This window comes from Vicugna pacos, chromosome 11 (assembly GCF_048564905.1).
Source record: "Vicugna pacos chromosome 11, VicPac4, whole genome shotgun sequence".
In the NCBI taxonomy this organism is placed as follows: Eukaryota; Metazoa; Chordata; class Mammalia; order Artiodactyla; family Camelidae; genus Vicugna; species Vicugna pacos.
Window position 1 is genome coordinate 42,163,352 of NC_132997.1, and position 22,973 is coordinate 42,186,324.

The 22,973-nt window shown below is 39.1% G+C and overlaps 1 long non-coding RNA gene across 1 annotated transcript; it reads left to right on the forward strand.

Annotated features, from left to right (window-relative positions):
- The first annotated feature begins 1,431 nt into the window (after nt 1-1,431).
- LOC140699780 (uncharacterized) lies at nt 1,432-13,311 on the forward strand. The gene is made up of 3 exons (XR_012078018.1): nt 1,432-1,580; nt 2,509-2,635; nt 13,204-13,311. It is a non-coding gene; the product is annotated as an uncharacterized lncRNA (long non-coding RNA).
- Nucleotides 13,312-22,973: the final 9,662 nt, after the last annotated feature.

The window sequence follows — 22,973 nt, forward strand, 5'->3', positions numbered from 1 at the left end:
CCTGTCTCGCTCCTCAGGAGAAAGAGCTCTAAGGTATGCATTCTGCACTAGCCCACAGTCCCCAGAGTGACCAAGTTCTAGGAGATCATGGCGGAGCACGCGTGATACTACGTACTTCATGGCTTCCTTCTGTTCCTGGTCTCACTTTCCCCTGTTTCCGGTCTCACGTCCCCACTCCTTCTCAGCGTTTGCTGGTGTTACCTCTCAAATAAGCTACTTACACTCAATTCTTGTACCATTACCCAAAATAGACTTTGGAAACGCTATCTTCTATTTTTTTTTTTCCTGCTTCCTTGAATTTTATCCAGTTCCTTAATTTCATACATAATGCATTCCTGAAAACACGTACAAGTTAAATGTGTATAATTTGAAACGATAGACTTGCATTTTATAAGTCCTCAGAGAACCAAATATGTCATTTCAAAATTTCTCCTGACAGTAACCTTCAGTCACTAATTTCAGAGGCATATTTTAGGTATCTTAAAGTTGATTTGTAATGTTTGAACTTATTTTTCTTCTCAATCTCTCACACGGTTGACTATGTTCATCCAATGACTAATTGAGGCTAAAGATTCATCTCTTTTAGACACATTTGCTAGTTTTTATCTCTGTCTGAGTTATATTCTATATATTATATTGGTGCTGCCTGACAGGTAACTGCATTTTTAATTTTCTTCCTTTTCTCCATTTTTAATTAAAATAATCAGATCCAATTGAAAGTAAGTTCTCAAATAACTGGGAAAATACTATTCACATAAAACAACAATACTGCTGCTAAAATGTGTGTGTGACAAACAGGCAGTTTCCCCTTGAAATATTTCAATGTTGTTTTTCACCAGATGAAGAATGAAAACCATAATTCACTTGAGAAAGGTATTTCAGAGAGAACAGTGCATTTTTTTAAAGAATGCCATACATAAAAGTTAATTTTTTAAAAAATCAAGAGCCCCCTGCTAGCTTTTTTCTCTGTTTCCTCCAGGAGTCCCTGTAGTTTTATGTTGCAGTAGCTTTTTAAAATTCTAGTGATTTTTCTTGCTCTGCTTATTCTTGCAGAAGGAGAAATTTATTTACCTTGTGTTTATTTAGGGCAGTGGTTCTGAACCACGACTGCACAGTGGAATCTAGGATGCTTTAAAGACAGTACAGAGGCCTGGGTCACACCTCCAGAGATTCTGATTTAATTAGACTGGAATGTGGCCTGGGCGTTGGGACTTGGGAAAGCATCCCGGGTGATTTTAATTCACAGACAGAATCAGCTTGGAGTTCCGGTGGATTCTATTGGACTTGGATGTGTTCTTGTTTGAATCTTTCACGTTACAAGAGGAAAAAGGATGCAGTACGTATATTCAGAGTATAGTCCCAATAGGGGGCTCTGTTTCTCTTCTAAAGTGTTGCTTTCTCGTGTGTTTTATTTGAAGTATGGAAGTTGCATGTTCCTAGCTCTTTGCAGAGTGTGACCTGGTGCTCACCTACTGTGTCTCTGTCTACCAGGAGGATGCTCCTGGACCACCAGCTCATTGCTTGGCACGCCTACTCTGAGCACCAGGAAACCAGCGGCTTTCTGTTGCCACTGCTATACCGTAAGAATTGACCCTATGTCTAGACAGATTCCAAAGGGTTGTTCCTTTAAAGACCTCCCTTCCTCAGGTCTCCCTCTCATCACCCCTTTGTTGTCAGGCATGTCTCTCAGACTGCAGAGCATACGGGTTTTCCTAGACTCATATCCACTTAATTCTTTGATTATCCAAGGCAGACGTGGTCCCAGTGTTTCCCTTTTGGAGACGCTTTGGGCAACCATTGCATCAGAAGGGCACTAGAATCCTTTTCTTGCACCTTCTCGTGTACAGCAAACGTGATGCTGTTACCCACCTCATGTGTTTGAGAGAAGCTGCTGGAGGTTGTCATTATGACTTTGGGGAAAGGTGCAGAACTCCCTTCAATTTAATCTGATTCAACTTTTATGAAATTTTGGTAGATGGCTGCCAAGATGCCCTCATTGCTAATGGCAGTGAAGGTTCTCTTTAACTCCTGTCTTGTTCACTTCAGCGGTGGTCTAGGAGTCAGGAAATACCTGTGGCTGCTCTCTTATGTTACAAGGAAAATGCAATCAGTGACTTCTGATGGAGCAGTTTGGGTGGACAGAGTCCCCTAGTGGGATGTGGTACGTTGCCGACGAAGCCAGCAGACACGGGTTCATCCCACCAGGGTGGTCTGTTCTAAGACCAGAGGAGCTGCACAGTGGCAGCCTTGCTGTGTACGTACATGACACGTACATGTACTGTGTCAGGGATGGAATTTGCCCCCCCACTCCCTGCCACTGCGTCATGCAAATTATTTCATGTAGCAGACACTGCTCTTTCTATCACTATTAACATCTGCCTGAGCAAGATAGGTCAATCATAATAATTCACCTGCTAGACACAGTTCATTGGTTTGTGGATGATCTAAGTTGAACCAATCAGAAGCCTTTGCATGATATTTAAAGAGCTTCAATCCTGGTCTCTCTAGTGATGAAGCTTGAAAATGTAAGACACAGGATTCATCGGTAGCTGGCCTGCCTGCTCTGTGGATGAATACAGTTGACAACTGATACTGTCAAGCAAAGGGAAGGAATGAGGCTCAGAGAATGTCCTAGGTAAGTCAAGTTTCTGAGGCCGGACCACCCCCTTATATCCAGATTTCCATCTCTTCTGTAGCCAGTCAATTCGTTTTTGCCTCAAATGGTTTAAGCTGGGTCTCTGTCGGTTCCAGACCAAAGAGTCCTGAGTAATAACAGGACTCCAAGCTTTAATCAGAGGCTCTGAGTTTGAGACCTGCCTCTAACCCAGGGAATTTATATTATAGGCATTTCTGCAAAATGACAATAATAATGCCAGCACATTAGAGAAAAGATGGGAAAATTCTTGCCTCGGGGTCTGGTGTATATTTACAGAACAGAACAGCAATCGCAAATGAGTTACCTTCCTCTTTCCTTTTCCACTCGTCTCCAACCACCATCTAAAAGAGCAGCAGTGGGGTCCCAGAGAAACCCAGCAAAGTGCCTGTCCTTCCTTTTAATCCCCTGTGAAAGGGTCTGCTATGCATGTTCCAGTCTGGGATCCCGTATGGCTTCACCTTGAATCAAGCCCTCCACTGTTAAAGAAAACTATAAAAGCGAGTCTTTTTGATCATTTTCCTTGCCTGAGAATCCATACATGTCCCTCCTTTTCTTAATGTGCATGATAATGAGCAGATCTGTAAGCCATTAACTTGCTCCCCACGACTGACTCCCTGTTCAGCAGAAGAAACCCTGGCAAAGGCTTAAAACACCCCCAGAAATCAGACAGTGCAACCGTCAACAGAAAAATAAAAGAACATTTCATGTCATTCAATTTCAACAATCTCTGTAAACATCTTGAGGAAGCCAAAGCCTTCTATTGATCAGTTTAGGATGTCATTCTGCTCCAGAGGAAAATGGTAATAAAATGAATGCCATGAAGTGTTCAGAGACCACATCACAATATACTATGTGTGACAGGTCCCTCTGCGCTTAGGGTGTTCCACATTTATAAATGAAAATCCTCCCGTCCGCTTCCTAAAATCGTTTTTTGCTATAAAGTAATATCTGTGTAATTTTATATTTCAAACTCTTATCTTGTTCTCATTTGTGCATTTTCCTCCCGCTTCCACTTTGGTGAGGGTGATGATATATTTCTGTCCTCACTCTGCGCGCAGAGACAGCAGAGAGAATTAGATCAACACACCAGGGGCCTGACAAGGCCATGGAGTCCCTCGCTCTGTTCCTGTACCGCTGCCTTCTATCGCAGACATGCACTTGTCCTTGGAAAAGTATCTCTTTATTTCCTACTTTTGGATACTTGTGTCTTTTTGCCACTGGACTGCCAAAGTTCCGTCAGATAAAAGACAGAAACGAAGCCAGTAAAAGCAACAGACAGGCTTTGGGGTCTCAGAAACCACATAGACTCAGTCAGTTAACATGGAAAGTCATATCTTTGCATTCAAATATAAACACCTGGTGCTTTCTGCCCACTGATCTTTAGAAGTAAGATTACGGGCCCTGTAGTCAGTAGAGAGCCAGTTCAGGTCCTATGTCTGTTGATTTGTCTCTCTAATGAAAAGTAATCTATTCCTCTGAGCACTGCATCTTCGCTTTTTGTAAAATAGGAATAATTGGTTCGAGGCAGGAATGAGACAATGCATGTAAAATAAAACCTAAAGCATTTCGTAAATAGCATATTTACGAGAGTCAAATCAACCCAAGTAAACTTCCCGGAAGGATCATTGCTATTACCTTCGGGAGAAATAGTCCTCACGAGCGTCAAATGGCTTCCTTCTTTTAGGGGAGGAGGGCGTGAGCTAAACCACATAATTAGCCATCCATATTTTTTTGCTACTCAAAAATCTCGCTTTCCACTGACATTTGAATGACCCAAGAACACTTCGGAGTTGCTAATGGCAGAGAGGCACTGAGGCGACTGCGGCAAGAACACCTGCTCGTTTCTCTGCATTTGGGGGCTGTAACAGAACTGTTACTCATAATGACCCCAGAATCAAGAATCGATGCCCCATCTATCAGTCAAATGGAATTCTTACTTGGCGTGGAGTTAACCGAGGGCGCTCTTGAGACTCTTAAGAAACCATTTTAGAATTGATCACATGCAGACTTGACAGTTTGCAACGTGCGACTTCAGAAAGCCGGAGTGATGCTTCTGGGTTCCGCCTGCTGCAGGGGCTCCCCAGTTAGGGCCTAATCCTTCCACAGGATCCCCCAGCTCTTTTCCTTCTGGCTTCATCCCCTCTCCTCTCACACCACCGTCCCCGCTGTAGGCTGGCCTCTCCGCATTTCTATGCACGTCATGGCCTCAGTGCTGTGTGTCAAGGGGGACTGTTTTTGTCACGCGGACCTGTATTTCAGTGTCTCTCACGCTGCCCTTTCCCAGCAGGGAGCAGATAAGTGCTGATGAAGCAGCCTGTAAGAAGTGTATGTCCTATTTCAATGTGAAAAGTACAATCTTCTGAGACAGCAGAGACTTGATGGACCACCTTTTCGCTTTGCTTCGGCTGTGTGGCTGTCAGGAAGGTCATTTGGGCTGCTCCAGCTTCCCAGCTTGCTTTGGAAAGTCATCTGCCTTCTATACCACCAGGCAGATGTCACTGAATCCACAATCCTTTCTTAAGTCGTAATTTTAATTATCCTCACATTGCAAAAGCCAAGGATTTGGATGTTTGACCATCTCATTACCAAACAAAGGCAGGCAGTCATTTATAAAATATGTAAGCCTCTGAGAGTGGCAGGATATGATTCAGAAAAAACATAAATCTTGGATTAAAATTTAAAGCTTGTCATACATTTAAAAAGACAGTAACTCACTGTAGACTCCTTAGAAGTCTCTTTTTTAGGGATAAAAAATTGCAGAAAATACTATATACTGAATCAATATTTCACTAAATAAATAAATGTGAACAGAAAGAACCCCTCAGTAAATTTGGAAATGGTTATAGAAAAAAGCTTAGACTGGAAAAGCTGTGGTCATCATGTTCAAAAAACATCTTTGCCCTGGAGTAGAGATGGGCCTCAGGCTGGACGGTACAGTTAAGCTGCATTTGCCTCAGCAAGCTGCTGAGCTGAAGATCAGCTGTAAATCTAGGATGTGAACATTTCTTCTTCTTTTTTTTGTGGGGGGGAGTGGGGGAGGAAATTGGGTGTACTTATTTATTTTTTTTAGAGGAGGTACTGGGGATGGAACCTAGGACCTTGTGCATGCTAAGCACACACTCTACCAGTTGAGCTATACCCTCCCCCTAGAATTTTTCTTAATTGTATGCAATACAGCAGGATGCTAGCCCCTTCCACATCACATTTTCTGATCTGTTTCAAGATCTTCCTCTCTAGGAGAGAATTTGAATCTATCTATAACTGAAGCTGAGATACATACATATATATATATATATATATATATATATATATATATATATATATATATAAAATCATACCTGGTGGGCTTTTTTCACCAATGAGAATGAATATACCAAAATTGCAGCAAAGTTCTGGATTTAAATACGTCAATGCCCTTCTGTTTGATTAGCAAGAAATGCAGTCTTTCCCTGCACCCTGCTCCGTCGTTTTCCCCCTGGGGAATGTGTGGTGGTGGAGCAGATGTACACCTTTGTAGGGCTCCCAGATGTCCTCAGACCTACCGTGCGTGGGGATCTCTCTGTTCCTCTGGTGTCTGAGGTTCTCGCCCTTGGCTCTGTTGGAGGCTATACCTGGGGTTCCACGCTGCTGGTTGTGCTGTTTTGAGCTGCTGATGTACTACATCCTCCTCTCTGGCCAGCGACATAGCTGTTTGTTTCTCTCCGTCTTTCCAGGTATTGTTTGAATAAGCAACATTTAGGAGCAGGTGCCCATCAGGGAGCTGTTGAACTCGTGGATCACAGGCATCAGGGGGAAGGAGGGATAACGGTGGAACTTGGCGAGGGCCTGGGGCAGGGCGGAGAATGGTCAGAAAAGCTTCCCACTCATCCGAGAGCGCTGAGATTTAGGGGGTTAAGAGCAGGAGCCTCCGAGTCAAATGTCTTAGTTTTAATCCTAATTAGCTAGCTCTATGACCTTGGGTAAATTATAGAATCTCTTTTGTCCTCAAATGTAGAGTGTGAGTAGTAGAAGTTCCTGCCTGATGGCCTAATGGAGAAGCACTTGGCCTTATTATTGGTACAAAGTGAGCACCCTTAGAAAGTCTCCTTAATATACAGCCTTCTAATGTCAAGTGCAGACATGATGGTGTACCTTCGTTTTTTTCCATTCGGGTATAATTGACATGTAACATTATATTAGTTTTAGGTGTGCAACATAATGATTCAATATTTGTATATATTGAAAAATGGTCACCATGAGATGTCTCGTTAACATCTGTCACCATACACAGAAACAAATTTTTTTTCTTGTGATAAGAGGTATACTTCCAGTTTTAATCATTATTAATCCATCAGCAACCTATATTTGATGAACATTTCTTTTTTATTATGGGCCGAACATTGCCTTTCATTAATTTCATTCATGAATTCTGCCACCAATTGTTACGGTAAGTGAGGTTTTACTCTCTTCCACATACTGGTTTTTAAAAAAATCTGAAAGCAAAAATTTGTAGATACTGACAGGCATATGTAGAATAGATAAACAAGATTATACTGTATAGCACAGGAAAATATATATAAAAGATCTTGTGGTAGCTCACAGTGAAAAAAAGTGACAATGAATATATGTATGTTCATATATAACTGAAAAATTGTGCTCTACGCTGGAATTTGACACAACATTGTAAAATGACTATAACTCAATAAAAAAATGTTTAAAAAAATATCTGAAAGCAACTATCCTACCCTCAGGAGTTTTCATCCTTTCAGGGTAAAATGAGCCACTATTTCAAAAGAAAAATATCAAGTCCTAAAGCCATTTTCTCCTCCCCCTCCTCCATATACTTTCTAGTTTATTGGTAACTAATTAAAGTGCATCACCCAGAATATTGCAAGTGTGCCCAAAAATACACAGTGCAATTGAACTTCTGTTAATGCACTTTAATAGCACATTAGTCTCTCCAGCACTCCCAGCACAATGATAATGCAAAGTGAGTTGTACATTATCTAAACCTCTAGAGTTTTTCACATTTGTGTATATCATGCACTTTTGCAACTGATTGTTTTGAAGTTACACACCAGATTCGCCTTGGTTGAATTGCAGTTACCAGATTCAGCTGTTTCTACCTGCTGAGAAATTTTGGATCCCCGATTTGATCATTCACTATGTGTGAACTCTGCAAAATGGTCCTTTTGACTTTCAGTTCCTCTTCCTCATCTCATCCATCTCAGCGGTTGCCCCTCTACTGACTCTGTGGTCCTGAAGCCAGCCTGTCCTCCTCCCCAACGTACACTCCAGTTTATCAGTAACTTGTTAAAGTAAATGACCCCCAAAATTCCAATTCCAAATCAAATCAGTGTTCCAAAGAGCACTTATTTTTGAAGAAATTGAATCAGAGAGGTCTGGATTTGGGAATACCAATGGAAATTAAGGGTGGAAGGGAGGTGACATACTGAAAGCAGAGGGATGCATTTAAAAGTATCAGAGTGAATGATGAAACTATCCCCCAAGGACCATTTTTCTTTTTCTTTTTCTTTTTTTTTGCTCAGATTCAAAATGTTACAGCAAGATTGCTATCTCCAGGCAGAAGATTGGGAACTTCTTTTCCAGAGCACTGACTGTCACAAAAGAAAAAGTTTAGAGACACTGAAACATAAAGCGTCCATTGAGCTTTCCAATGCCTCCCTCAGGTCTGAATAAACAGCCAAGAATCAATAAGTATATAAAGAAATCTACAACATAAAAAACATCTTCTATTATATCTATTTATATTATCTGTAGAGCAATGATAAAATATATTAAATCTGTGAAACAAAAACATATTCATAGACTATGACAAAAGAAATAATTACAAGAAAGAGTTCTTGCAAATTAATATATATGCAAATTTTTAATGCAACCTATGACTTCGTAAAATTAAAACAACTGCCTCAGTCAGTTGCTAGGTGGACAACACTGATGTCACAGCATCTCTGTTTTGGTTTCTCACCTACCTGCAAAATAAGGATACTGGTTTGTTATCACTAACTCGTACATTGTATGAAAGAACACACGCAGGGTAGCTCACAGAGCCCACACCAAAAACATGCATGATTAAGTGCTGCTAAGGTGTATCTCACATGGTAATAGGTGGCTGGCAACTATTACCTACATTCAGTGGTCTGATATTTTTGTTTTCTTGCCGGGCTGGCTTTGTCTTAATACACATTTTTCTTAACATGTATAAACACAGCAAGCTAATCAGTGTAGCTCTTTTGGGGGTTCAGAAATACATTCATAAGGTAATGTTGAAGTCAGCATTTGTAAAGCGAAGTTAAAACAAATCTCGTGAAATATTTAAAGAAGATAAATGAGTAACACTTTAGCTGGCTTCAATTTTTATTCCTCTAGAGCAAAACGTACATCAACCTTCCCATTAAAATTTCCTCTGAGCACCTTATGTATTAGGTCTTAGGAAAATGCAGTTTTTCCTTATACTCTAAATTGTCATGAATATAAATACATATTATTATAAACAGATAGACCCTGGAAATTGACTGCATTTATAAAGAGGGGAAATCACATAGCAATAACCTTCTATTACCATGACTGTGTAGGGAAGAAAATCCTATGTTATTATGGTGAAAGAACAAAAATGTGTTTAGCGATGAAAGATAAGTCAGAGGTGGGAGTCCTGGGAGAGCTGCCTGTCTGTTCCTCTGACTAATGTTCCAACCATATCTCATGCTTGCGTCTTTGCAAGCCGATCAAATTCATTTCTAGCCCATTTCTGCTTCTGAGTTAACATTTTAAGATTGACTGTGGCTTGGATCATCTGGCTTTCCAAATAGATCTGGGGGTGTGTAAGCGCATACCAATGAGGATTTACAGTTCATTTCAAATAAAGCTCAGGGCCATGGCAGTAAAAGTCCAGGGCCATCACGGAAAGTGCCTGCCCCTTTTAGGTTTATTCTCTCTCCCAGTTTGCCTGTATTTTGTGTTTCTCTCCCGAGTTACCGTTAGGTATAACACACAGTCCTAGCGTTGTGGGGAGTTAGAGAAAGAAGTGGCTGGCATGATATTGTGATGATTATAATACAGCCTCCAATTGTTGAGAGTAAGATTTTGATTGGTTTAGCTTTGCATTTAGGATCCCTGTAGCTGCTGTCTTAACAATGAGGACCCTAATGACTCAATGACATACCCAGGAATACTTGTTCTGTGGGGCTTTCTTCCAAATTTCAGAGACTAAGACAATGTCATAGCTGCCTTATTTTGACCATAAAGTCCTAACCAAGCTTTCAGGTTAGATTCAGAAGTAGTGGCATTAAACGGGGAGAAAGAACCATAAATTAAGAGCTAAAAACTGGGTTTCAGTCTTGTATTTCTATGATTTTGGACAGTTGCTCAACTTCTCTGGATCTCCTAGGCTCGGTTGACAGAGTGACTCTCCATTCTGGAGGGGATGTGTATGTACACACACACACACATATATTAGAGAAGTCTGTAAAATATACACAGGCTGGCCCAGTCCCAGATTGGTTGGTGAGAATCTCTGTGGGGGAGACCTGAGAATCCATGTGCTTAAGCATCCCCTGGGGATGTTCTGATGGAAGCCGGGATTAATCCCACCCTCAGGCTAATAACTAAGAGCCTTTCCACTCGCTGTGGGTGGGGGACTTAGTCTCCCTTCACCTTTTATGTCTTTCCACCAGCTCTTTTAGTTTTCCCTTCCACTTACTATCTTTTTCCTTCTTATTTGACTGACTTACCAACCTCAGTTCTAAAGTTTTGAGCTCGTGTGTATGATGTGTGGCAATATCAACCTATAAGGACTGGTAAAATCAGAGAAATTTTCTAAATCAATATTTTCTTCACATGAAGGCAAAGGGCTGAGTTTCCTTCAGTTTCCAGAGTTGAATTCAGTCCCAGAAAAAGCATAGTTATCTGGCAAGTGGAATGGGGTAGACATGGCTCTCATTTGGTCTTTTTCTGAGTCTTCTGATGGAAGAATTTCTTTGGGGAAAAAAAAAAAACAGAGATAACTATTTGATTGAGCAGTTACTTCCTGTTGAAAAATGTCCACAATTCTTTTTTGTATCTTTAAAAATAAATTGCTTTGGTTATACTGTGCTGTTTATGAGCTGTGCTGGTGAAGACCAGAGTCCTCACTTACAAGGGATTTAGTTTCTCCTACTAAAGAAATCCTGGGGCACATACCATTTTATATTCTGATGGTGAGACTCTGAGTTGACAGTCTGGATTAATGCAGCTTTCAGCATCCATCTCAGGAGATTAGCAAATTGTAGGGAGCTGTGATTGGTGGGTAAAACATTGTTATCTGATGTGCTCAAATTGACACCTGGTGGATAGAATTTTTTTTTTCCTGTGTCATTGCTTATAAAATCCTTGTAGATCAAAAACTCTAATAAAGAACTCGCTTTGTTATTTATTTTGGCTTGATTTTACCAAATTTACTGCAACCAGTCATCATCTACTTCATTTATCTCTTTACAGCCTAGAATGAATAACCCTAAATTAATCAACTGATTACAAATTCCTTAATTGTGTGCATCACATTTCTCATTCTTTGCAGTTCTTTTAACTAAAACTGAGAATTAGACTCATGGGGCTGTGCTGTCAGTACCAGCTAGGTGTTAAGTAGAGACAGACTTATATTGTTTCTATGCCTCTGGGAGTTTCCAGGAAAGACAGAATTACATTCACTAAATATCTGAATTACTTGGAAGGAGACAAATTCTGTCGGGTCATCTCCTTGAAAAGTTCACATTTTTATTGCCTCACTCTCCCTCCAGTGGCTCTTTGGGGAGTCAGGAAGAAACCAATATGTCAATCCTTTTTCCTGGTTAAATAATCACACGGAGCACTAAGTAATTATCCCATTCATTTATTTTTTTCAACAAATATCCATGAATGCTGACTGTGTGTCAGGCACTGTCACAGGCCTTAGGGATGAGAAATTGACTGCACAGAGACTTGGCTTCTAGGATTCGACTAACAGAGAAAAGCCAAGTGGCACTAAATACCGTGGAAGAAAATAAAGAGGGTGGTGACAGAGAGGGAGGGAAAAAGTGCTGTGTGGTATCTCCAGAAGTCAGGGATTTCACCTCTGGTATAGTAAAGCTTGAGCAGCATGTGAAGGAAACAAAGAAATCAATCAATGGGAGATCTGGGGAGAAGTTTTCCAGGTACTGGTGACATAGTGTGCAAAGGCCCTCAAGCCCCAGAGTTCTTGTGTTTGAGGAACCAATGAAGAACCAGGGTTGCAGAAGAAAAGGTCAGATGTCCAACAAGGGACAGGTCATCAGGGCCCCGTAGGCCATCACAAGGACATTGTTGTTTGTTCTGAGAGAGATTGCTGAACTCCCGCATTCTCATTGTCAAAGGATTAGTGTGATTATGTGATGAGAATCCACTTTGACGGCAGTCATGGGGGCAGAGAGTCCAGTTCAGAGGCTTCTTTTGTGGGTCAGGTGAGCAATGATGGCGGGTTGCTTGGGAAAGTGTGACGGGGTGGTATCAAGTGGTCAGACTCTGGACTCATTTTGAAGATAGAACTGGGAAATTCAATGATGGATTGGGTGTGGTATGAGAAAAGGAAAAGAAGTCAAGAAGACTCTTAGGTTTGCTCTACAGATCATTGTCTTGAGCTCTAATTGTGGAACCATCTCAAGCTTGGGAGTGGGAAAAGAACAGGATTCAAAATCTTCTATAAACTGTGGAGGATTTTCTTCAGTGTTGTGAGGCTCAGTGTCTCCAAAGGTACCTTAGGAAAGATTGCACTGAACACCTCAATGTGTGTCTTCAGGGTTTACATTAAGTAATAAGCTTAACTGTATTAAATTCTATATTTACGTCTTAATTTTCACAGCAACACTATGAGAGAAGTGATGTTATCCCAATCGTATGGATGAGAAAACTAAAACAGGAAGGGATTACAGAATTTGTTCAACATCATACAGAGTTAGATCTTGGATTTAAAATCAGATCTTTTTAATACTCAAGTCCCCAAACAGTATATTGACGACCATAAAAATAATAGAGATCATACTAATACAAACAGCTAACGGTGTACAGTATGCCCCACCTTTTGTTTATTTCTTCACACACATTATTTCTTTTAATTCTTGCAACTCCTTATCAGGTCCATGAATTATCTTTCTTTTACAAATGAGGAAGGAGAGGCTTGTAAGTGGCTTGTCCATGCCACATAGGCAATAAGCTAGCACACCTGAAAGCCTGGCTTAAAACTCGGGTCAACACTACACAAATTCACTTGCTCAACATTAGCCGAGCTGCCTCTCTACACCGAGGATCAGTGTGTGTTCCTTCTGTAGATGTGGGGGCAGAGGAGTAGGTGGGAAGGCTGAATGAGGAGACTCATAAGAACCCCTGAAGCTCTGAGGAGCAGAAAGTACCTGCCCATAGAACATGCCAGAGCAATAAGCAGGGACTGGCCACTTCAACTCTCTAGCACACTTCTCTGAGGTTACTGTTGCAAGATGTTAGTCTGCTTTGCCCCCTAACCCAGAATTTATTGCATTTTTTCCATGGCTTTTATTTTGCAGAAATGATGAAGTCTTTCTCAGAAGTCACACGTTTGCAATTCATAAGTACTCTGCTTTTCACCAGCAAATCCAATGGTTTCATGTTGAGAGGAAAAAAGAGCACAAGTGAAAATCTGGCTATTGGAATCTTCTTCCCCCTTGGAGAAATGAAAGAAAAAAAAAACCACACCAACTATTGCAAAGGTAAAATCTAACTGCAGAGGATAATAAAGAAGAAAAATCTAATTTATTATCAAGCAACAGTGCTAGACTGGTTTCCTTTTGTTTCAACTTCAGTTGTGATGAAGTCTCAACATAAACCCAGCTGAATGGTTTTTCAGGGGTCTTGTAGATTCTTCTTGCCACAATTTGATCAAAATCTCGAAGGAATTAAACCAGTTCTTTAATAACCTACTTTTAGAAAGGCAGACATTAAGGCAATCTTAGAGACAGCAGTGGACAGAACTTACTACTGTCCTCAATCATTTAAGATGGATAATCCATTTATTCTCATGGTGAAATGCAGCTACAGGGCTATGTCCATGCAGTCTGCAGGACCATGAAAAAGTCTATAAAAGGAATAGGCAGGACGCTTAATAGTGGTTGAGGTAGAATGTCTTGATTTCTAGAGTATTAAGGATGCAAACATGTGCGGAACACCCTTGATATACCTGACCCATGACTAAGCATTCACATATGCTAATTTAAACTTCACAACCACCACCAGAGCAAGAGGGGCCTTCTCCTTCCCATTTCAGAGGTGAGGAAGCAGTCTCAGAGAATTGAAAATGTCTAAAACTCATATGGACTATGAGGGAGCTGCTGGGCTGTACACACCCATGTCCGCATGACTCCTCCCCACGGCTGCTCTGCATTGCAGTCCCATTTCTTAGCATCCTAACCCTCCACTAACGTCTCTGTAAAATGGGAGTGTGTATTTCCTGAAAAGATTAGCTTTAGATAGCATGTGTAAAGTATCCAGTAGAATGCCTGGCATATTTTAGGAAGTTCTGTGATTTTTTATTTTTACTGAGAATACATGACCAGAGTGCTAAAGGGCAAACCATCAAAGTTCCTAATGATCTGTTGACATTGAAAAGTAGAGAATTTCAATTATTAGAGTTTAAACTAGTAAAGAGAGATTAGTTATATATATATATATAATATGTATTTTATATAATGTTTTAACCTTTAAAGTTTCATTTGGTACATGTGCCAGTCAGAGTTGTACAAGAGAAGTAACCAGTAAGATGGAGGTATATATACTATAATATTATACAAATATAATATTATAAAAGATTATAATATTATAATGATATATAAAATTATAATGTTTTGCATATCTCTTAAATTATAATGTTTTACGTATGTATTACATATATCTGCAGTCCATAGGAAGAATTTCTTCTTCCTCGGAGTACTTTACTTTCCCCCTTAAGGGCCTTCAACTGATTGGATGAGGTCCACCGAGGTTACCACAGATAACCTTCAACTGATTGCAGAGGTCAACCACATCTACAAAATACCTTCAGAGCAACACCTAGATGAATTAATAACTGGTACTGTTGCCTATAAAGTTGACACACAAGACTGTCTATCACAGTACTTATTTCCCTCACTGTGCAACAGCAGGAAAGTTGCTTGAATCACTTTATCACACTTGATAATCAAGATCCAGCATGTTAGTATTTTTTAAATTATCTCCCATGGGGGTGGGAGAACCCAATGGAGGAAGAGAGACTGTTTTTCCTTGTGTCCGCACATTTTCCCTATAAAGTAACTATTGTAGTATTTGTTCTTGCTTATTGAATTATTTGCAAAATGCCCTGAACTCAATATTTTCTTGAAGGCAAACACTTGTTAAATTATTCATAGTGCTACTTTCTAGGAATAATTAGATTACCTGCTGCCTACATCAGCTAGGAGACTGTAGAACCAAAATTTGAGATTTACAATGTTTTATGTGCATTTTTCCTTGAGTAATCTAGCCTGTATTTAGAAATGGGAATAGGATAAACTCTGAGAGCAATTTATGGAGTATGCTTTATGCTGATGGGAGCTGAGATTTTAGAAAAGGTAATCAGAGAAAACCCTGCTGACAAATTGACATTTGAATAAACATCCAAAAGAAATGAAGAGGAGAGTCATGTAGACATCTGGGTAAAAAGTATTCTAGGCAAATTTCCTCTGATTGGAGTAGGTCTGGTGTGTCCTAGCAAAAAGGAAGAAATGGTGTGGCTAGACAGGAATTAATGAGAAGAAAGTGGTAATAAATGAGAGCAGAGATAAAGAGAAGCCTGATTCATACAGATGTGTAGGTCTTGTTGTTAATTAGATTATTTTTTGATAATATTCTCATCCTTACTTGCCCCAGTTTTGTTGACTTGGCAATGTAACTGGCATTGTAACCAAGTAAATATGCTGCTCAGATCTCCTTCAAAACAGCCTGCTTCAGCCATCATAACTGGGTCTAGAGCTTCTGGAACTGCCCCTCTGGTACATTACCTTGTTCCCCTAGAGGGTTTACTTCTACTGGACTGTTCTTAGCCAATTACTGAGCATTGCATCGGCACAAGTGTCATTTTGTGGAATGCAACCTCCCTGGTATGAGACCTTTCGCTCAAAGCTTCCATTATTGGTCTAGCTGAAACTTTCTTACGACTGCACTACAATTTGGTACTCCCACTGCCCATTTCTTTTTCTCTCCCTATTCTTTATAAAACAACTTTGCAAGTTTGCACTGTAAATTCTTCCTGCCTATTACTAGCCCCTCAATTTGCCCTTCACTGGCCTCCTCCTACTGAATTTCTTGCATATCTAATCCCTTTATGGCATTTGATTTTTAGTGAACATACTTGACTTGGCTTCATTTTGTTATATTGTACTCCCTGCATCTTGATTTTGGCTTGTCATGGGGCATGCATTGACCAAAGATAAGGGGTATGTGAAGCAGAACTGGACCCAGTCTGTAACTTGAATCAATTGCAGCTGAGCCTAGACTACCACCGTAAAACCACCACAGCCATGAGCATATAGATTAAGCATTGCAGTTTTAAGCCATTGAGATTTAGCATAGTTTGTTACACAGCATTATTGTGACAACAGCTAATGGATACACATAGTAAAATTTTGACGTTTTTCTCTAAATTAGATGGAAAACTATTGGAGAGGTTGAAACAAAAGATGACATAATATGAAAGATCCTGTTTTAGCAAGTTTATTCTTATTACAATGTTGATAATAGATGAAAAGGGATAAAGGGCAGAAACAGAGAAGTCCACTATTTGGCTTATGAAATAATCCAGTCAAGGAATAATGGTGGTTTTGACCAAGATGGAGAGAAGTGGTAGAAATCAAGATATTCTTCAAGGATAGGAAAGACAGGATTTATTGATGGGATAAAGTGTAGTGTGCAATAGAGAGGAGAAAATGATGACACCTTGGGTTCTGACCTGAGCAATTGGAGTGATGGAGTAGTCTTAACTGAGAGAAGAAACAATATGAAATCAGGCTTTACAGATCCTTGAACTTTTCAGCTGCAATCATCTGTATTTCCATCACACTTCAGCCACCCTCTCCCACGGTTATTTCCTGGGCCTGTCACCACCAGTAAATATATCACGTCTAGAATCTAGATTCTAGGTATGCCCCACTCTGGTAACTATCTCTTCTTTTTCAAGTTTACCAAATCCAGTAATCCACTTTGACGATGTTTCACTGTTATCAGGAATTACAAACTTTATACTATCAATCTCATAATTTTTTTCCCTTCTAACATAGGACACCATCCTTATTTACTATAAAGACTTCTAATATTCATATCCCTCAAGAATACTCATCCACTTGGTAAAAACCAATCCTGCTTAACTGTCCACATTCCAAGGCCAGCTCCTTACCCACGCTCAAGCCCCTATTACTCCTGCAGTTATCCAATCAATCTACCAAATGACCAGCTTCTGCTTCACTACTAAGTCATTTCCATCAGCAGGTAAGTATGCCTACATAGGTCTAGTATGAACTATCTGCTCCTCTTTCCACCCAGCCAGGATGCCTCATGATGGAAGACAGAGATCAGACTAACCACATGAAGAAAACTGGCCACCAGCCAGACAACAGCCTGAGTCTCGTGAGTCCTGGGTATTGGGACTCCCTCAACTTCATTCACACAAAACAGCCCCAGCTGCCATCCAGGGGCCAGTGACCCCTGTTGCCCAGGCAACAACTGGGTGTTACCGCTAAGTCACTGCATCCTTCGAGTCAGCTTGTCACAACACGGACGACTGTGGCTGTGCTGGATGTGCGCCCAGAGCTGCGATACTACGTATTGATGGCATAGCTTATTGGAGCTTCAGCTATCAGATCAGTAAAATGGGAATGATAATGTAACCTAATCCAAGAAACAGCTGTGAAAATTAATTGTCCTTATGCCAGGAATAAACTCTTATTTTATTTTAGGAACATCTACAAAGAATTTACAATGTTTAGATAGCACCGGGAGACATAACCAGTAGCTAAAATGATCGTGTGAAAAATACATTCAGCCTAAATTTGGGAAACATACTGAAATAGATCAAGGTAAGATAGACATAAAGATAGCAAATGAAATATAGATATATGTAGTGACAGATGGATATTCTAAAATAAAGAACCATCTCTCAGGAAACATCTCATTGACATGTTATCAGACAGAAATTAATACATGGATCCAAATAGCAATTATGCTTCTGTTATTTGGCCCAATATAAAAATGTGTAAATATCATGACCAGCAGATGAGACTCATGGCATCTATAAGAAAATTTAGGACCAACAGCCTAAAATAATAAGACCCATGGAATTAGAGGTTTGTTTGTATTGGGGTTTCATGGCCCAATTTAATTCATTCACATATGAATGCATTATTTAACATTAGAAATGAATTAATATAATTCATCTCAATAATAAATTAACAGAATTTAAAATAATTGAAGAGGTTTATAACTTTTCCAACAGGCATTAAAAAGGCATTTGATAAAAATCAAATTTCTACCTTAAGGAGGACTAGAACAGAATTCCCCTGGCATTATGATCTACGATAAATTTTATGCCTAATTTTGAAACTGTAGAACTATTCTACTTTGGAAAACAATTTAGTCATTATCTTAAAATAGAAAATTGAAAACCTATCCTAAAAGCCATGCACAACAGTGGTCACTGCTTCTTAATATTCTGCAAAAGTTAAATGCAGTATGATAGGTTCGCATGATAAGAGTACGATGCATCTCAAGGAGAGCAAATCTCAAGACACAATTCTAGGGGAAGAAAGAAATTTAATCAGTTAGGTCCCAGTGCAACATCAGTGTTGCCAGGCTAGTTTTGAGCATCAGAACCTTACTACTTAAAACAAAAAAAAATGATTTAAAACTAAGACTATACATTTTATTTTATTTGGAACTATGATAAATTTATAGTGCCATATACAAATCTAAAGAGAGATTTTATATATGGCAAATGTGGAAGGTCTTTGAAAAACTTTTGATGTATGTAACATTCTAGAAATAAGATTAACAAACTTTTCTGTAAAGGGCTAAATAGTAAATATTTCAGTCATTGTAAGCCACAAATGAACTCTATCGTAAATTCTTCTCCATTATTTTTTCATCCAGCTAGCCTGTTAAAAATTTTTTTCTTAGCTCTTTTATCTGATCCAGTGTAAGGACACACAATAATCCATTAGGTCAGTTGGGTCCTTGAAGGGAACATTCAGCATACTTAGTTACTGTGATTGTTTTATAGGCTTTATTCTTATAAAAATTTCTGGGGTTTAAAATAGGAGTTATTCATAAAAAAAAGTCTTCACAGAACTTATGTTCAACACTCACAGTAATTCCAAATAAATAACTATTGTTCCTCAGTGTCTGATATATTGTACAAAATGCATTTGATTTCAGAAATTAAAGTCTGAAAAGTATAAGATAAGTTTTTAGAATGCTAAGCACTGCAGTGGCTTCACCCCTTTGGTTTCTCCTTCTCCACCAAGCTTTGTTCTTCGAAAACCCTTCTGTCTGCCCAAATTTAACAGCGCTGGAAATTTCCTTACTTGCATCATTGCAATCTGTTTTTTATGTCTCTTCTCCAACATTTTAATCATAAAAGAGAAAAACCAAATAATGATGGTGAGAAAAAAGTATAGAAAAGGTTTGGGGATTTGTTATTTAAATGATATCTTGTTGGCCATCAGCACATTGCCACACCAGGAACAGAAATGATTTATTTTCTCAGTGGCGAAAGAGAGTTATATTTAATACCTACCAAATATTTCAGGAGATTTATATTTGAATTCTCATTTTGCTGTAATGAGAGTTCAGGACTTTGATACTGTTGAGGTGTGCCATACGTGACTGCTGAGGAAACTGAGTTTCCAGGAGGTTAAGGAACTTAATGGAGGTCTCTTGGCCTATCAGGCTCCCCTTGCTCCTCAACTCAGCATCAGCAAAATGTTCTGCATCTAATTGGAGCTGAGGAGATGGAGATAGGGGTGTTAGTGCGGTGTGGGCCAGGGTACCAAGCTCAATTCAAGACTTTTTAAAAATAAAACAGGACAATAATAGAAGACAATATTTTTCATTATGTAAGTTGCATATTAAGTCAATCAATAAAGATGTAGCGTGTTTCTACTATATTCTAGGGCAATGTTAAGTTCCTTGGTGATGGCAAACACTGTCCCTGACCTCAAGGAGTGTATACATGATCTGGTGAGCAAAGACCAATAGACACAGTTAATAATTCACAGCAATTTAATTGATAGATCCACCTGATTGGACCTAAAATAAATGTTGTATGTTCAACTGGGATATTTTACAAATTCCCCATTGAGAATAAGCCTGTCACATCACTTGCCCTTTGCTGTGCCAACAGACATGATAAAATCTGAGCAGAGGCAAAGTAAGCTAAATGATTGACATTCAATTAAAGAATAAAAACAGCTCCCTTTGGAAACAGTAAAGCATAATATTGCTATTCAGCTATGTGTTTAGGAAATATTAAATAGTTGATGCCTTCGGGTTTTTTTGTTTGTTTGTTTTTTTCTTACACCAACCAGTCCTCTGATTCCCCAATGAGCATCTAACAATTCAATTCTGACACTAATTATCCAGCATTAGCCCAGCCCCTTTGGGTTAAGGCTCAGTCCCATAAGCCTGCCCTTCATTTCAAACATCAGCTGCAAATAGGGTGTCCAGGGTGCCCACTTTTGTACCTCACCAACTACAAATTCAGGGGTCCCCACAACACCCCTCAGGTTTGATAATTCACTAGAATAACCCAAAGAATTCAGGGAAGAGTTTTACTATTACTATTTATTATAAAGTATACAATTCAGTTTAGTATCAAGGACACAGTACAACTTGTTATAAAGGATACAACAGCCAGATGGAAGAGACGCACAGGGCAAGGTACAGGGGCTGGGTTAGGGGTGTGTAGCTTCCACGCCCTTTCTGGGTGCACCACCCTCACAGCACCTGGATAGGTTCGCTGCCCAGAAGCTCTCCAAACCCCATCCTGTCGGTGCTTTTCTGGAGGTCTCATTACATAGAAGTTCTTGACTAACTCATTGACATTGGTAATTGAACATCACCTCCAATGAAGGTGGGAGGTGGGGCTGAAAATTCCAACCTCTAACCACATGGTTGGTTCCTCTAGGGATCAGCCCCCTTCTAGTGCTAACTAGGGTCCACCAGTAGTCACCTCATTGGTATAAACTCAGGTATAGTTGAAAGGGGCTCATTATGAATAACAAAAGATATTTCTTTCACTCAGGAAATTCCGAGGGTTTTAAGAGCTCTGTGCTGAGAACCAGGGATAAAGACTAAATATTTTTACTATACCACATGACTGAATAAAACATCTTTAGACCAACTCTTTATTTATTGACAAGATTATCAAACAATGTTTGAAGAAATAACTACAACATATCATTTTTGATAGCTAATAGAAAGAAACCCCTGGCTCTTCTGCAGCAAGCATATGCGTTCAGATTTGAGATTGAGAACAGGGCTATGCACTCCCATCCTATAAAATTCAATATGTGTCTGGGCTAATATATACATATATTTTCTATGAATTACAAAAGGGAAACTTTTTTTATTATTAAGTTTCTGCCTCTGGGCAATTTTCTCTGAGTGGAAAGTTAAAAAATAGAACTGATGAATCAAGAAAATTTATGTGCTACAATCTGCATGCTATCCTGGATAAATCTCTGCACTTTTCTCTTTGTTTCTATGCTGAATTGAGCACAGATATTCTTCACATCCTTGTAGACTGTTAAGTCTACCAAATTATAATCAAAAACTTTCCTTTTTCCACTACTGACAAGTACCTAATTGATAAAATCTTTTTGCTCCAGAATAGTGTTTGAGGTTTGTATTAAGAGGGTTTTTTTTTTAAAGGCAAAGAAATCTTAGGGTCACTAAATTTGTGGATTTTAAAAATTGCTTTCTCATTACCATTTTTATGGATTTTTCATCATGGGAGTCTCATATTATAAAACAGGTGGTCTTGCATAATGACCTTAATAAAATTCTTTCTATAAAGGTTCATGGATCCTAGATTCAATTAAAAATTACCTATTATTTAAAAAATGACCTATATCAATATTTGATTTTATACTTTATCCAAATAAAGTATACTTTATGTAAAAATTTCATAAATCTCTTGAAAAATGCCTTCTTTGGATGTTTGGTGCTTGCAGCTTTGAAGGAGGTTTAATTTCTAAGATCAGATTGTCCTATATCGTGAAAGGAAGAGATTTTATGATAAACCTAGACGCATGGCCAGGTAAAGAGGATGATGAAGTCCAGGAAAGAGACAGACTTTGAGCAGGACTGGGAGCTGTGGTTTAGAGACTGAGCTTCTGGAAGCTGAATACAGAATAGTTTGGGCTAAGATGGAGTCCATGGGAAAATAAGGGAGGGGAAGGGGTTTAATCCTAGAATTAAACACATTTAATGAGAATTTTAATTGGAGTTAGATCTATCCTAGGAATTTCATGAGCAGCTTTCAAAGCTGAGAAGCCAGGAAAACCAGATCTATTAAAAATCGGAGAGAAGCAGGGATATGCAAGATGTTTCAGAAATGACTCTCAGAGATCTAAACCCCCGCTGACAAAGCTTCAGAAACTGGAGTCACGTTTTTGTTGTTGTTGTTGTTGTACAAGTCCATGAATTGCAGTAAATTCATGGATTAGCATAATCACCACCAAAGTCAGGGTACAGAAAATATCCATCACCGCTCTTACTTCAATTAAAAAAAAATGCATGAAAGCTCAAAAAAACAAAAACCAAAAAAACCTCTCATACTGCTCCTATGTGCTCAAAAACTCTCAAGAAGAAATTTAAAATCTGAATAGCTCTGTATCCAGTAAGATATTGAATAACAGAATTTTATCCTAAGGAATATTCCATATATAGGTAGATTTCACCAATAAATTCTAAGGAAGAAATGATGCTAATCTCATACAACCTCTTCTAAATAAGAGAATAAGAAGGTTCTTGAACTAGTTTATGGAGTCAGGCTAACCTTGGTGGCAAAACCTCTCAACATTGCAACTTAGGAAAATTGAATGAATTTTTGCTGTAGAATATATGTAAACAGCACATAAACATTTTCATCACCCCAAATACAAATGATAATAAAAGGATAACATACCACAACAAAGTTGGGTTGATTCCAGTAAAACAAGTTTGGTTTAATACTTAAGAATAAAATTCACCACATGAACAGGATAGAAGGGGAAATAGTATAAATCTTGTTAGT